Source organism: Lagenorhynchus albirostris, chromosome 7 (genome assembly GCF_949774975.1).
Source record: "Lagenorhynchus albirostris chromosome 7, mLagAlb1.1, whole genome shotgun sequence".
NCBI lineage: Eukaryota > Metazoa > Chordata > Mammalia > Artiodactyla > Delphinidae > Lagenorhynchus > Lagenorhynchus albirostris.
This window is the reverse complement of record NC_083101.1, coordinates 68,310,888-68,324,034: the sequence shown is the minus strand read 5'-3', so window position 1 is coordinate 68,324,034 and position 13,147 is coordinate 68,310,888. Positions and strand designations below refer to the sequence as shown.

General features: G+C 39.5%; 1 protein-coding gene and 1 pseudogene across 3 annotated transcripts in view; one reads left to right on the top strand and one right to left on the bottom strand.

Moving 5' to 3' along the window:
• The window catches only part of DENND4C (DENN domain containing 4C), a 126,024-nt gene that overhangs the window by 94,905 nt on the left and 17,972 nt on the right, over positions 1 to 13,147 (bottom strand). The window lies entirely within an intron of this gene.
• Positions 4,945 to 6,529, top strand: LOC132522641 (cytochrome c oxidase subunit 6B1-like; annotated as a pseudogene).

Genomic DNA, 13,147 nt, shown 5'->3' with positions numbered 1-13,147 from the left:
AAAAAAATACATATTAAGAGACTTAGGTAATACATGGTAGAAACCTAGAGAATATGAACACTGAGTCAAGATTTCTATTATCTTTAAACTCAATACCTCTAAAAATAAAATTAAGCTTTTGAAATTTTATTTTCTTTAAATATTTATTCATTTATTTAGTAATTTAGGCTGCACTGGGTCTTAGTTGCGGCATGCGGGCGCTTAGTTGCGGCATGCACGCAGGATCTAGTTCCCTGACCAGAGGTCGAACCCGGGCCCCCTGCATTGGGAAAACAGTGTCTTACCCACTGGACCACCAGGAAAGTCCCTGGAATTTTAAATATTTCTATGGATTTTACGTGCTTTTTAAATAACTTTACTGAGGTATAATTTACATACAATAAAATGCACATATTTTAAAGAGTACAGTTTGGTAAGTTTTCACAAATGCATACACCTGTGAAACCATATCACAATCAAGATGGTGAACACATCCATCAACATCCAAAATATTCTTGTACCCCTTCATCATCTCTCCCTCCCCAGGCAAGGAGTGACCTGCTTTCTGTCACTGTAGATTAGTTTCTAGAATTGATATAAACGACATCATACAGTATATTCTTTTTTGTCTGGCTCCTTTCACTCATTGTAATTATTCTGAGATTCATCCATGTTACTGTTTATATCAAGTTCATTCAATTTTATTGCTGAGTAATATTCCACTGTTGAATATACTACAAAATGTTTATCCATTCACCCATGTTAATAAACATACAGGTTATTTTCAGTTTGGGGCTATTATACAGCTATCATGAATACCCATGTACAAGCCGTGTGCACGTATGCTTTCATTTACCTTAGGTAAATTCTAAGATGGAATGGCTAGATCACCTGGTAGGCATATGCAATTCTAAAAAACTGCCAAATAGTTTTCTAGAGTGAGTATACCGTTTTACATTCCTATCATCAGTATATGAGAGTGCCGCTGTTCCACATCCTCTCCAACACTCTATAAGGTCAGTCGTTTTAATTTAAACTAGATTCTACTATGTCTACAGTGATACTTAGCTATAGTTTTAATTTGTATCTTTCTAATAACTAGTAATGTTGACCACCTTTTCATGTGCTTATTTTCCATGCATACATTATCCTTTTCATACATCCTTGGATTCTGTTCACTAAAATTTTGTTTGAAATTTTATATATGTTAATGAGGGATACTGGTCTATAGTTTTGTTTTGTTTTTTTTTCCCTCTTGTAATGTCTTTTATCTGGTTTTCACATCAAGGTAATGTCAGTCTCACAGAATGAGTCGGGAAGACTTTCCCCCTTTCAATTTTCATGAAGAGTTTGTATAGAATTGTTATTATGTCTTCCTTAAATGTTTGATAGAATTCACCTGTGAAATTATCTGGGTCTAGAGTTTTCTTTGAGGGTAGGTTTTTTCTGTTGTTGTTGTTGTTGTTTTTGCGGTACGCGGGCCTCTCACTGCTGTGGCCTCTCCCATTGCGGAGCACAGGCTCCGGATGTGCAGGCTCAGCGGCCATGGCCCACGGGCCCAGCCACCCCGCGGCATGTGGGATCCCCCCAGACTGGGGCATGAACCCGCGTCCCCTGCATCGGCAGGTGGACTCCCAACCACTGCGCCACCAGGGAAGCCCTGAGGGTAGGTTTTAAACTATAAATTCATTTCCTTTAACACATAGGGCAATTCAGATTACGTATTTCTTCTTGAGTAAACTTCCATAGTTTGTGAAGGTCTTAGTCCATTCAGGCTGCTATACCATAGGTTGGGTGACTTATAAACAACAAAAAATTTACTTCTTGAGGCTGGGAAGTCCAAGATCAAGGCACTGGCAGATTCAGTGTCTAGTGATGGCTGGCTTCCTAGTTCATAGAGGGCTGTCTTTTCACTGTAACTTCACAGGGTGGAAAGGAACAAGGGGTCTTCCTAGTCTCTTTTAGAAAGACACTAATACCATTCATGAGGGTTTCACCCACATGACCAAAGCACCTCCCAAAGTCCTACCTCCAAATACCATCACACTGGGGATAACGTTTTAACATAAGAATTGGGAGAGGGCATACACATTGAGTCTATGGCAAGGAATTTGTCCATTTCATCTAAGTTGTGTAATTTACTGTATAAAATTCTTCATAATATTCCCTTATTATCCTTTTAGTATCTGTAGATTATGTAGTGATGTCACAACTCTCATTCTTGATATCAGTAAGTCTGTGTCTTCTCTCTTTTTATCCTGATCAGTCTGGCTAGAAAACTGTCAATTTTATTGATCTTCTCTAAGAACCAGCTTTCAGTTTCACTGGTTTTTTTCTATTACTTTTGTATTTCATTGATTTCTACTTGGAACTTTATTACTTCCTTTCCTCTGTTTATGTAGACTTTTTTTTTTAAGATTTATTTATTTATTTGCCTGTGCTGGGTCTTAGTTGTGTGCACACAGGATCTTTGTTGCCACATGCGGGATCTTCGTTGCGGCATGTGGGCTCTTAGTTGCGGCATGTGGGATCTAATTCCCTGACCAGGGATGCAACCCAGGCTCCCTGCATTGGGAGCCCGGAGTCTTAAACACTGGACCACCAGGGAAGTCCCTATGTAGACTTTAATTTGCTCTTCTTCTTCTACTTTCCTACGGTGGAAGAGGAGGCCACTGATTTGAGATCTTTCTTCTTTCCTAATGTAGGTATTTAGAGCTAAAATGCACCCCCCCCCAACAATGTTTTAGTGGCATCCCACAGATTCAGGTATGTTTTCTTCTTATTCAGTTCAAAATATTTTTAAATTTCTCTTTCTTATTTTCTTTGACCAATGGCTATTTTTTGTTGTTGTTGTTGCGGTACGCGGGCCTCTCATTGTTGTGGCCTCTCCCGTTGCAGAGCACAGGCTCCGGACGCGCATGCTCAGTGGCCATGGCTCACGGGCCCAGCCGCTTCGCGGCATGTGGGATCTTCCCGGACCGGGTCACGAACCCGCGTCCCCTGCATCAGCAGGCGGACTCTCAACCACTGCGCCACCAGGGAAGCCCCCAATGGGCTATTTAAAGTATGTTTTTCAGTTTCCAAATTTTGTACTTGGAAATTTTCCAAGAATCTTTCGGTTACTGACTTCTAACTTACTTACACTGTGCTCAGACGATATACCGTGTATGACTTGAAGTCTTTTACGTTTATTGAGATTAGTTTTATGGCTAAGAATATAGTCTATTTGATAATTATACAATGTGCATTTTAGCAGAATGTGTGTTTTGTTGTTGGACAGAGGTCAAGAAGGTTATTAGTGTTGTTCAAATCTATATATCCTTGCAGATTTTGTCCGCTTGTTCAATTATTAACAGAGTGGTATTCAAACTATAGTTCTGACTATAATTATAGATCTGTTGATTTCTCTTTTCAGTTCTATCAGTTTTTGCTTCACGTACTTTGAAGCTCTGTTATTAAGGGCATAACTATTTAGAATTACTACGTCCTTTCGATGAACTGACCTTTTTATCATTACAAAACGACCTTCTTTATCTCTGGTAAAAATGAGTCTGTATTAACAAAACCTTTTAAAAAGTATTAAAATATTTATTAAAAACTTAGATATATAGTTAAATATCATTAGACTTCATTTTCCAACTATAGCCAAGATAACCTTTCAGAATCAATTTCATTTCACCTTACTGTTTAGAATGGCATACATTTTAATAAATACTGTTAATATCAACAAAATACTATTAACTTCAATTTACAAGGCTAAATGTAGTTTACAAAATTCCTCTCATTGTAACACAAAGAGTTTTTTAAAGGTTCAAAACTATGTGTTCCTTGGTGTTCCAAGCCATACAGAATGAAAAATGAACACTGTTTAAACCACAAAGAAACTAGAGTATTATCAAAGTTATCTGCTACATTAAAGCAATTTAAAATAGCACCTTAGTGATTTCATTTAGAAAGCATTATCAACATCAGTTATGCTGGCTGGATCATGGAGCTACAAAATTGAAAAAGCAAGTCATTTCAGATAAAATCAGTTTCTTTTTAAGAACACAAAGCAGTGTAATTCTCTACTGTTGCACCTGCAACTGAAAGTTTTGTAAAGAAGGAGGGCTGTAAAGAAAGGCTGAAAACACAGATGCTTTAAAGGGGTCATACAGGATATAAGAGTTGTGGGAACTAGAGACCACAGGCAGCCACTACTGGTCAGATCCATCCAACTGTTGCCAAACAGACTGGGCAAAACCAGAATTTCCTTTTTGTCTTTTCAAGGGAAGCCAAAATAATCCGGATTTTTTTCCCCAACATTCCAGGGTAGAACTCTTGTGACCTAAACATGTGTCATCTACCTCTCGTGCCAAGTGTGACTGCCAGGGCCTTAGAGAGCCCAGTTAGTTCCTTTCCAACTTTACCCTGACTGTACAGACTCAAGCATTGGAATAATCCAGATTTTTAATGTAAATCTCCAAGTTTTAAAGTATCAGCAACTAATTTAAAATCCTAGAACACTAGTAAGTTCAAACAAAACACATAAGCAGGCTATATTCACTCTAAAGATTAAATATCGAGAAAAGAACAATTTCTAAATTTCATTTAAAAAATATTGACCTGGTTAGGGACTTCCCTGGTGGCACAGTGGTTAAGAATCCACCTGCCAATGCAGGGGACATGGGTTCGAGCCCTGGTCCGGGAAGATCCCACATGCTGCGGAGCAACAAAGCCTGTGTGCCACAACTACTGAGCCTGTGCTCTAGAGCCGGTGAGCCACAACTACTGAGCCCACGTGCCACAACTACTGAAGCCCGCACACCTAGAGCCTGTGCTCCACAACAAGAGAAGCCACCGCAATGAGAAGCCCACACACAGCAACGAAGACCCAACACAGCCAAAAATAAATAAGTAAAATAAAACAGATTTTTAAAATAATAATAATAATAATATGCATAAAGAGAAAGTGCAATGTGGTAAATGGTACTTCATGGTCCTATAAATCTCAGCGAAGGGTATAATGGAGCGCATTACGGTAGTCCAAATCTTGCTCAAAGTAAAAAGTTTTTATTAAAGCAGTTCCTATCCTTTGAGGTTTCAACAAAAGTATAGGGGGAAATGGAGGAAAGTGGAAAAAGTATGAAAATAAGAGTGAAATTACACTGCTTTCAACTCAAGAAGTATACAGAAAAGCATCACTGCTAATCTGAATATTCCCAATTTTAGCTACACTCTCTACAATGTTGGAAAACTAGAATATAAAATGTACTAAATTATTTTGTATATATATGTACATATATTTGTATATACATATATGTATATGTACACAGAGAGAGAGAGAGAGAAATACAAAGACCTGATCAATTCTCCCCCAGGGAGTTTTTTCCTTTGTTTTCTTTAAAAGCTAAATCAAACCTAAACTTTATTCACTTTGAGCACAAAGTAACAGAGTAAAATAACACTTCACAAGTTTCTGAAACCCAGTTATCTGGCAACCTCACCAATTCATATACAGCCAAGAACCAGCCATTAAGAACTGCCATAGATATCACCAAGCAGCAAAACATACATACTTAATGCACTTCAGTCTCTCATTCAGAGTCCGTTTAATGACAGTTTATTTTTAAAATTCTGTTAAGTTTATTTGACTACTAAATACACAGTGGAAGTAATAACAAATTAAAAGGAAGAGAGGTAAACACATTATCAGATCAAAAAATGAATCCATGAAGAAGCGAGGGAAATATTTTATGAAACAGAAGATGACCTAAAGGCATACGTTAACTAGATCCTTAACTGCAAGAGCCCTACACACCTCAAATAAACCTAATGGGTATCACTGCTTTACAAATGCTCTGTAGCATGTATAATCACGTCATCTACTTATAATGGAATGGTTAACTTACTGATGAATTCTTTTCTCACCTTTATCTACATACTAAATACTAAAATCATATATACTAAAATCCTATATAATCCTAAAAAAAAAAATCTAACCTCTATTTTGTTTCATTAGCCAATTTCCAAGCTAGTACCACCCACAGCTAATTATAACAGTTCTGTATGTTTTTTGATGTGGTAGATAAACTCCCTCTTCACCCTTTTAAAAACTTTCCAGGCTTGTCTGGCATCTTTGATGAGGGTCACATTGAGCTTCCAGCGGCTTCAGGGGTGTCTTTAGGAGTCAGCTCTGTGGCAGAAGACATCAACTCCAAAATCAAGAACTATCAGCCTGCTCCTTTTGACAGCCACTTCCCCAACCAAAGCCAGACCAGGACTGCTGGCGGAACTACCTAGGCTTCCACCACTGTGAGAAGGCAATGTCTGCTAAAGGAGGTGATGTCCCCATGTGTGAATGATACTGGTGTGTGTACAAGTCTCTCTGCCCTATAGCCTGGGTGTCAACCTGGGATGACCGTTGGGCAGAAAGCATGTTTCCAGGGAAGATCTGAACTGGCTCCACCTCTCCTCTTCTGTCCTCCATCCTTCTGCTCAGGGTGGTGAAGGGGGACCTGGGTACATGGTGATCCCCACCCTGGGATCCTGAATCATGGCTTAACTAATAATAAATACTCATTGGAAGAGTGGGAAAAAAAAAAAAACTTTCCAGGCTTACTCATCCAAGCTTATCAAGTTTCAGGAGGAAAAAAGTTGAGATCTCTGTTAGGAACAACTCTAAAACCCAGATTATTTAAGGAGAACAGCCAACTTTACAATATTAAGTTCTCCAGTCAAGTGCATACGGTATGGTTCTCCATTTTATTTAGGTCATTTTTTTTTTTTAAGCCTTTAAGTAAAGTCTCATGATTTTCCTCACCCAAATCTTCTACATTGTTTGTTAGGATTATTCATAAGTATTTTACAGTTTTGTGGCTAATGGGAAGGAGCTCTTATGTTTGCCAAACAATCATTACTGGTACCTTAATAACCTATGACTGAGTCTCAGACCTTGTTCTAAATGCGAGGAATTAAAGCAATGAAAATACCAAATGTCATGTCCTTATGGAGCTTACATTATAGTTGGGAAATAATCAGTAAATAACTATAGACTTATAAATAAATAATTTCACAAAGCATACATGCTATGAATAAAAATAAAGCAAGATATAGGGAAAGAAAGTGATAATGGAAGTGCTTATTTTTACACGGCAGTCAAGGAAGATCTCTTTGAAGAAGTAAGAAGGAAAAATCTGAGCAGGGGTTGAAGTGAAAGGAAAGACTAAATCATATGACAACAGAAAACATTCCAAGCAGGAAGAAAATTTTTTAAAAAGCCTAAGGGCAAGTAAATACCTTGATCTTTGAGGAACAACAAGAAAGCCATGGTTCTGGAGCTTAGGGGACTATTGAAAGATGAGGTCAGTGAAGGCGGAAATCATACAGGACCTTTTAGGCTAGGTAAGGTCTCTAGATTTTATTCTAAACATGCTGGGAAGCAACTAGCAGCCTCCAGATGACAGTGCTGTGTCTTTAAAAAAAAAATCACAGTAGTTGCTGTACACAGAGTAGAGGGAGAAAAGAGCAGAAGCAAGGAGTGCAGTTAGAAGGTAACTGTAGCAGTCCAAAAGAGAGATAATAATGGCTTATATTAAGGCAAAGGAGTGGGAGTGACAAGAAATGGCAAGATTTGAGATACAGTTTAAAGGTAAAAATGCTACTGATGGATTGGAGGTATGAGGGAAAAGAGAAACTAAGAATGACTTCCAGTTTGTGGCCTAACCAAGTGGGTGGATGAGGGTGCCATATATTGAGATGGTAAAGTCTGAGGAAAGAGTAAGTTTGAGTACATACACCCAACATTCTGTATCGGACAAGTTAAGTCTGAGATGCCTACTAAAACATTCAAGCGGAGAAGGCACTCCATACAGTGTGGCGTTTGATAAAGATATCAAGGCTGGAGTCAATAGTGAATTAATGATACTTATAACCACAAAATTAAATAAGATACCCTAAAAAGTGACAAATACTAACACAGAAAAGGCCTAAGCCGAGGGCACTCCAACTTTTTTTTTTTTTTTTTTTTGCGGTACGCGGGCCTCTCACTGCTGTGGCCTCTCCCGTTGCGGAGCACAGGCTCCGGACGCGCATGCTCAGTGGCCATGGCTCACGGGCCCAGCCGCTCCGCGGCATGTGGGATCTTCCCGGACCGGGGCACGAACCTGCGTCCCCTGCATCGGCAGGCGGACTCTCAACAACTGCGCCACCAGGGAAGCCCCACTCCAACTTTTGAGGCAAGGGAAGAGAAGCTAGAAAACAAGACTGAGAAGGAACTGTCATAAATCAGACAAGATTCAGGATGACATAGCATTCAGAAAACCAAGTGAGGTTTTCCCAAAACTAGGGACCGATCAATCGTGTCAAATGCTGATGAGAGGTAAAGAACTTTAAGACTGAGAACACTGACTAGAATGGGTTTAGCTGGTGAAGGTGTAGAAGAGCCAGCCTGGAGCGAGTTGGAGAGAAAACGCAAAGTAAGAAAATAGAGACGATAAGTATGAGCAAGTCTTTGCAACAAATTTTTCTCTACATGAGAAAGAAAGGTGTGTGTGTGTGTGTGTGTGTGTGTGTGTGTGTGTGTGTGTGTGAGACAGAGAGACAGACAGACAAAGACAGATTTTGAGATGTTACAGCATGTTCTTACGCTTGCAAATATGATTCATCAGGAAAGAAAGATGATGCAGGGCACAGAAAGGATAACATCAGAGGCAAAATCCTTAAATAGACAAGAAAACGCAGCACAGATGGAGGACTTGGCATATACATAGAGAAAGAGAGAGAAAAAAGAGTAAGGAAAGAAAAGAGAGTAAGTAGTCTTCTTAGTAATGAAAGTGGAAGAGCAAAATGACTAGGTAATACTGAGGGCACAAGGGATATTCGTGGCCATAAATTTAAAGTGAGACCAGTCAGCACTGTTGTTTGTTTTCTCCAATCACACTCAGCTGCTCAGGTTCAAGGGAACACAGAGTTTGCAACGAATTGTGTTTTATCAGGGCTGAAGTTTTGCCCTAAATTACAGTGAAGGAAGAAACAAGAGAGATGATAAACTGACCCCACAAAATAGTACAGAACATTAGCAGGCATTACCATTTTTATTCAATGAATCAATGTAATTGGGTAAGGAAAGAAGTTACTGTATGAGGTGCATGATGGACAGTGCAAGAGTTGTGTGACTAATGGCCTGGTGGTCTAGATAGAATCCAGGAAGTGTCAAAATATGGTATCAAAGTATGTGAGCTGGCAGAAAAAGAAATGGAAGTCAGAATTAGATGCTTAAAATACTTTAAGTTATAGATCTTGATGATAAAGTCTAGGGTAATGGCTCTCTATTCTAACTACACATTAGAACCTAATAGAATACTTACTAAAATCAGACCAAGAAAATAAGAATTTCTGAGGGTGGCACACCCCCATCAAAAATTTTTAAGCTGCCCAGTTAATTGTAATATACAGTCAGAATTGAGAACCAATAGTCTTGGGTGTAGTTGAGGCAAGTTAAAGAGAAACCTGCAATCTGCAGATTCAAGAACATCTAATGAAGTCTTGTTCTATTATTCCCAATATAAATAAAAGCATGAGCTATGTTCTAAATATTTTACATGCATTAACTCATTTCATACTCCTAACAACCCAACAAGGTATAACTAGTATTATCCCCTTTTTTAATGAAGAATGGAAGAGAATGAAAGTATACAAAATTAAAACTCCTAGGTAGTATATGAAGTACTATAACACTATTTGTAGGTAAACTGCTGAAAGTTAAAGATGCATATAATAAACCCTAAGGCAAGTACTTAATAAAAAAGATGTATAGTTAATAAACCAATGTGGAGATAAATGGAATAGTAAAATACACTCAATCCAAAAAGGAACAAAAAGCAGGACATTAAAAACAGAGAGAGGGGGCTTCCCTGGTGGCGCAGTGGTTGAGAGTCCGCCTTCCAATGCAGGGGACACGGGTTCATGCCCTGGTCTGGGAAGATCCCACATGCTGCGGAGCGGCTGGGCCCGTGAGCCATGGCCACTGAGCCTGCGCATCCGGAGCCTGTGCTCTGCAACGGGAGAGGCCACAAGAGTGAGAGGACCGCGTACCGCAAAAAAAAAAACAGAGAGAGAAACCTTAAGAAAACAGGAGCTGAACCAAGATGGCGGAGTAGAAGGACGCGCTTTCACTCCTTCTTGTGAGAACACCAGAATCACAACTAGTTGCTGGACAATCATCGAAAGGAAGACACTGGAACTCACCAAAAAAGATACCCCACATCCAAAGACAAAGGAGAAGCCACAATGAGACGGTAGGAGGGGCACAATCACAGCAAAAGCAAATCCCATAACTGCTCGGTGGGTGACTCACAGACTGGAGAACACATACCACAGAAGTGCACCCACTGGAGTGAAGGTTCTGAGCCCTACGTCGGGCTTCCTAACCTGGGGGTTCGGCAACGGGAGGAGGAATTCCTAGAGAATCAGACTTCGAAGGCTAGTGGGATTTGATTGCAGGACTTTGACAGGACTGGGGAAAACAGAGACTCCACTCTTGGAGGGCACACACAAAGTAGTGTGCGCATCAGGACCCAGAGGAAGGAGCAGTGAACCCAGGGGAGACTGAACCAGACCTACCTGCTAGTGTTAGAGGGTCTCCTGCAGAGGTGGAGGGTGGCTGTGGCTCACCATGGGGATAAGGACACAGGCAGCAAAAGTTCTGGGAAGTACTCCTTGGCATGAGCCCTTCCAGAGTCCACCATTAGCCCCACCAAAGAGCCCAGGTAGGCTCCAGTGTTGGGTTGCCTCAGGCCAAACAACCAACAGGGAGGGAACCCAGCCCCACCCATCAGCAGTCAAGCGGATTAAAGTTTTACTGAGCTCTGCCCACCAGAGCAACAGTCAGCTCTACCCAAACCAGTCCCTCCCATCAGGAAACTTGAACAAGCCTCTTAGATAGCCTCATCCACCAGAGAACAGAAAGCAGAAGCAAGAAGAACTATAATCCTGGAGCCTGTGGAACAAAAACCACATTCACAGAAAGACAGACAAGATGAAAAGGCAGAGGGCTATGTACCAGATGAAGGAACAAGATAAAACCCCAGAAAAACAACTAAATGAAGTGGAGATAGGCAACCTTCCAGAAAAAGAATTCAGAATAATGATAGTGAAGATGACCCAAGACCTCGGAAAAACAATGGAGGCAAAGATCGAGAAGATACAAGAAATGTTTATCAAAGACCTAGAAGAATTAAAGAACAAACAAACAGCGATGAACAATACAATAACTGAAATGAGAACTTCACTAGAAGGAATCAATAGCAGAATAACTGAGGCAGAAGAACGGATAAGGGACCTGGAAGACAGAACGGTGGCATACACTGCCGTGGAACAGAACAAAGAAAAAAGAATGAAAAGAAATGAAGACAGCCTAAGAGACCTCTGGGACAACATTAAATGCAACAACATTCGCATTATAGGGGTCCCAGAAGGAGAAGAGAGAGAGAAAGGACCAGAGAAAATATCTGAAGAGATTATAGTCAAAAACTTCTCTAACATGGGAAAGGAAATAGCCACCCAAGTCCAGGAAGCGCAGTGAGTCCCATACAGGATAAAACCAAGGAGAAACATGCCAAGACTCACAGTAATCAAATTGGCAAAAATTAAAGACAAAGAAAAATTACTGAAAGCAGCAAGGGAAAAATGACAAATAACATACAAGGGAACTCCCATAAGGTTAACAGTTGATTTCTCAGCAGAAACTCTACAAGCCAGAAGGGAGTGGCATGATATACTTGAAGTGATGAAAGGGAAGAACCTACAACCAAGATTACTCTACCTGGCAAGGATCTCATTCAGATTTGATGGAGAAATCAAAAGCTTTACAGACAAGCAAAAGCTAAGAGAATTCAGCACCACCAAATCAACAACAAATGCTAAAGGAACTTCTCTAAGTGGGAAACACAAGAGAAGAAAAGGACCTACAAAAACAAACCCAAAACAATTAAGAAAATGGTCACAGGAAGATACATATCGATAAGTACCTTAAACGTGAATGGATTAAATGCTCCAACCAAAAGACACAGGCTTGCTGAATGGATACAAAAACAAGACCCATATATATGCTGTCTACAAGAGACCCACTTCAGACCTAGGGACACATACAGACTGAAAGTGAGGGGATGGAAAAAGATATTCCATGCAAATGGAAATCAAAAGAAAGCTGGAGTAGCAATACTCATATCAGATAAAATAGACTTTAAAATAAAAAATGTTACAAGAGACAAGCAAGGACACTACATAATGATCAAGGGATCAATCCAAGAAGAAGATATAACAATTATAAATATATATGCACCCAACATAGGAGCACCTCAATATATAAGGCAACTGCTAACAGCTGTAAAAAAGGAAATGGACAGTAACACAATAATAGTGGGGGACTTTAACACCTCACTTACACCAATGGACAGATCATCCAAAATGAAAATAAATGAGGAAACAGAAGCTTTAAATGACACAATAGACCAGATAGATTTAATTGATATTTATAGGACATTCCATCCAAAAACAGCAGATTACACTTTCTTCTCAAGTGCGCACAAACATTCTCCAGGATAGATCACATCTTGGGTCACAAATCAAGCCTCAGGAAATTTAAGAAAATTGAAATCATATCAAGCATCCTTTCAGACCACAACGCTATGAGATTAGAAATTAATTACAGGGGAAAAAACGTAAAAAAGACAAACACATGGAGGCTAAACACTACATTACTAAATAACCAAGAGATCACTGAGGAAATCAAAAAATACCTACAGACAAATGACAATGATAACACAACAATCCAAAACCTATGAGATGCAGCAAAAGCAGTTCGAAGAGGTAAGTTTATAGCTATACAAGCCTACCTCAAGAAACAAGAAAAATCTCAAATAAATAATCTAACCTTACACCTAAAGGAACTAGAGAAAGAAGAACAAACAAAACCCAAAGTTAGCAGAAGGAAAGAAACCATAAAGATCAGAGCAGAAATAAATGAAACAGAAACAAAGAAAACAATAGCAGAGATCAATAAAACTAAAAGCTGGTTCTTTGAGAAGATAAACAGAATGATAAACCATTAGCCAGACTCATCAAGAAAAAGAGGGAGAGGACTCAAATCAATAAAATTCGAAATGAAAAAGAAGTTACAACAGACACC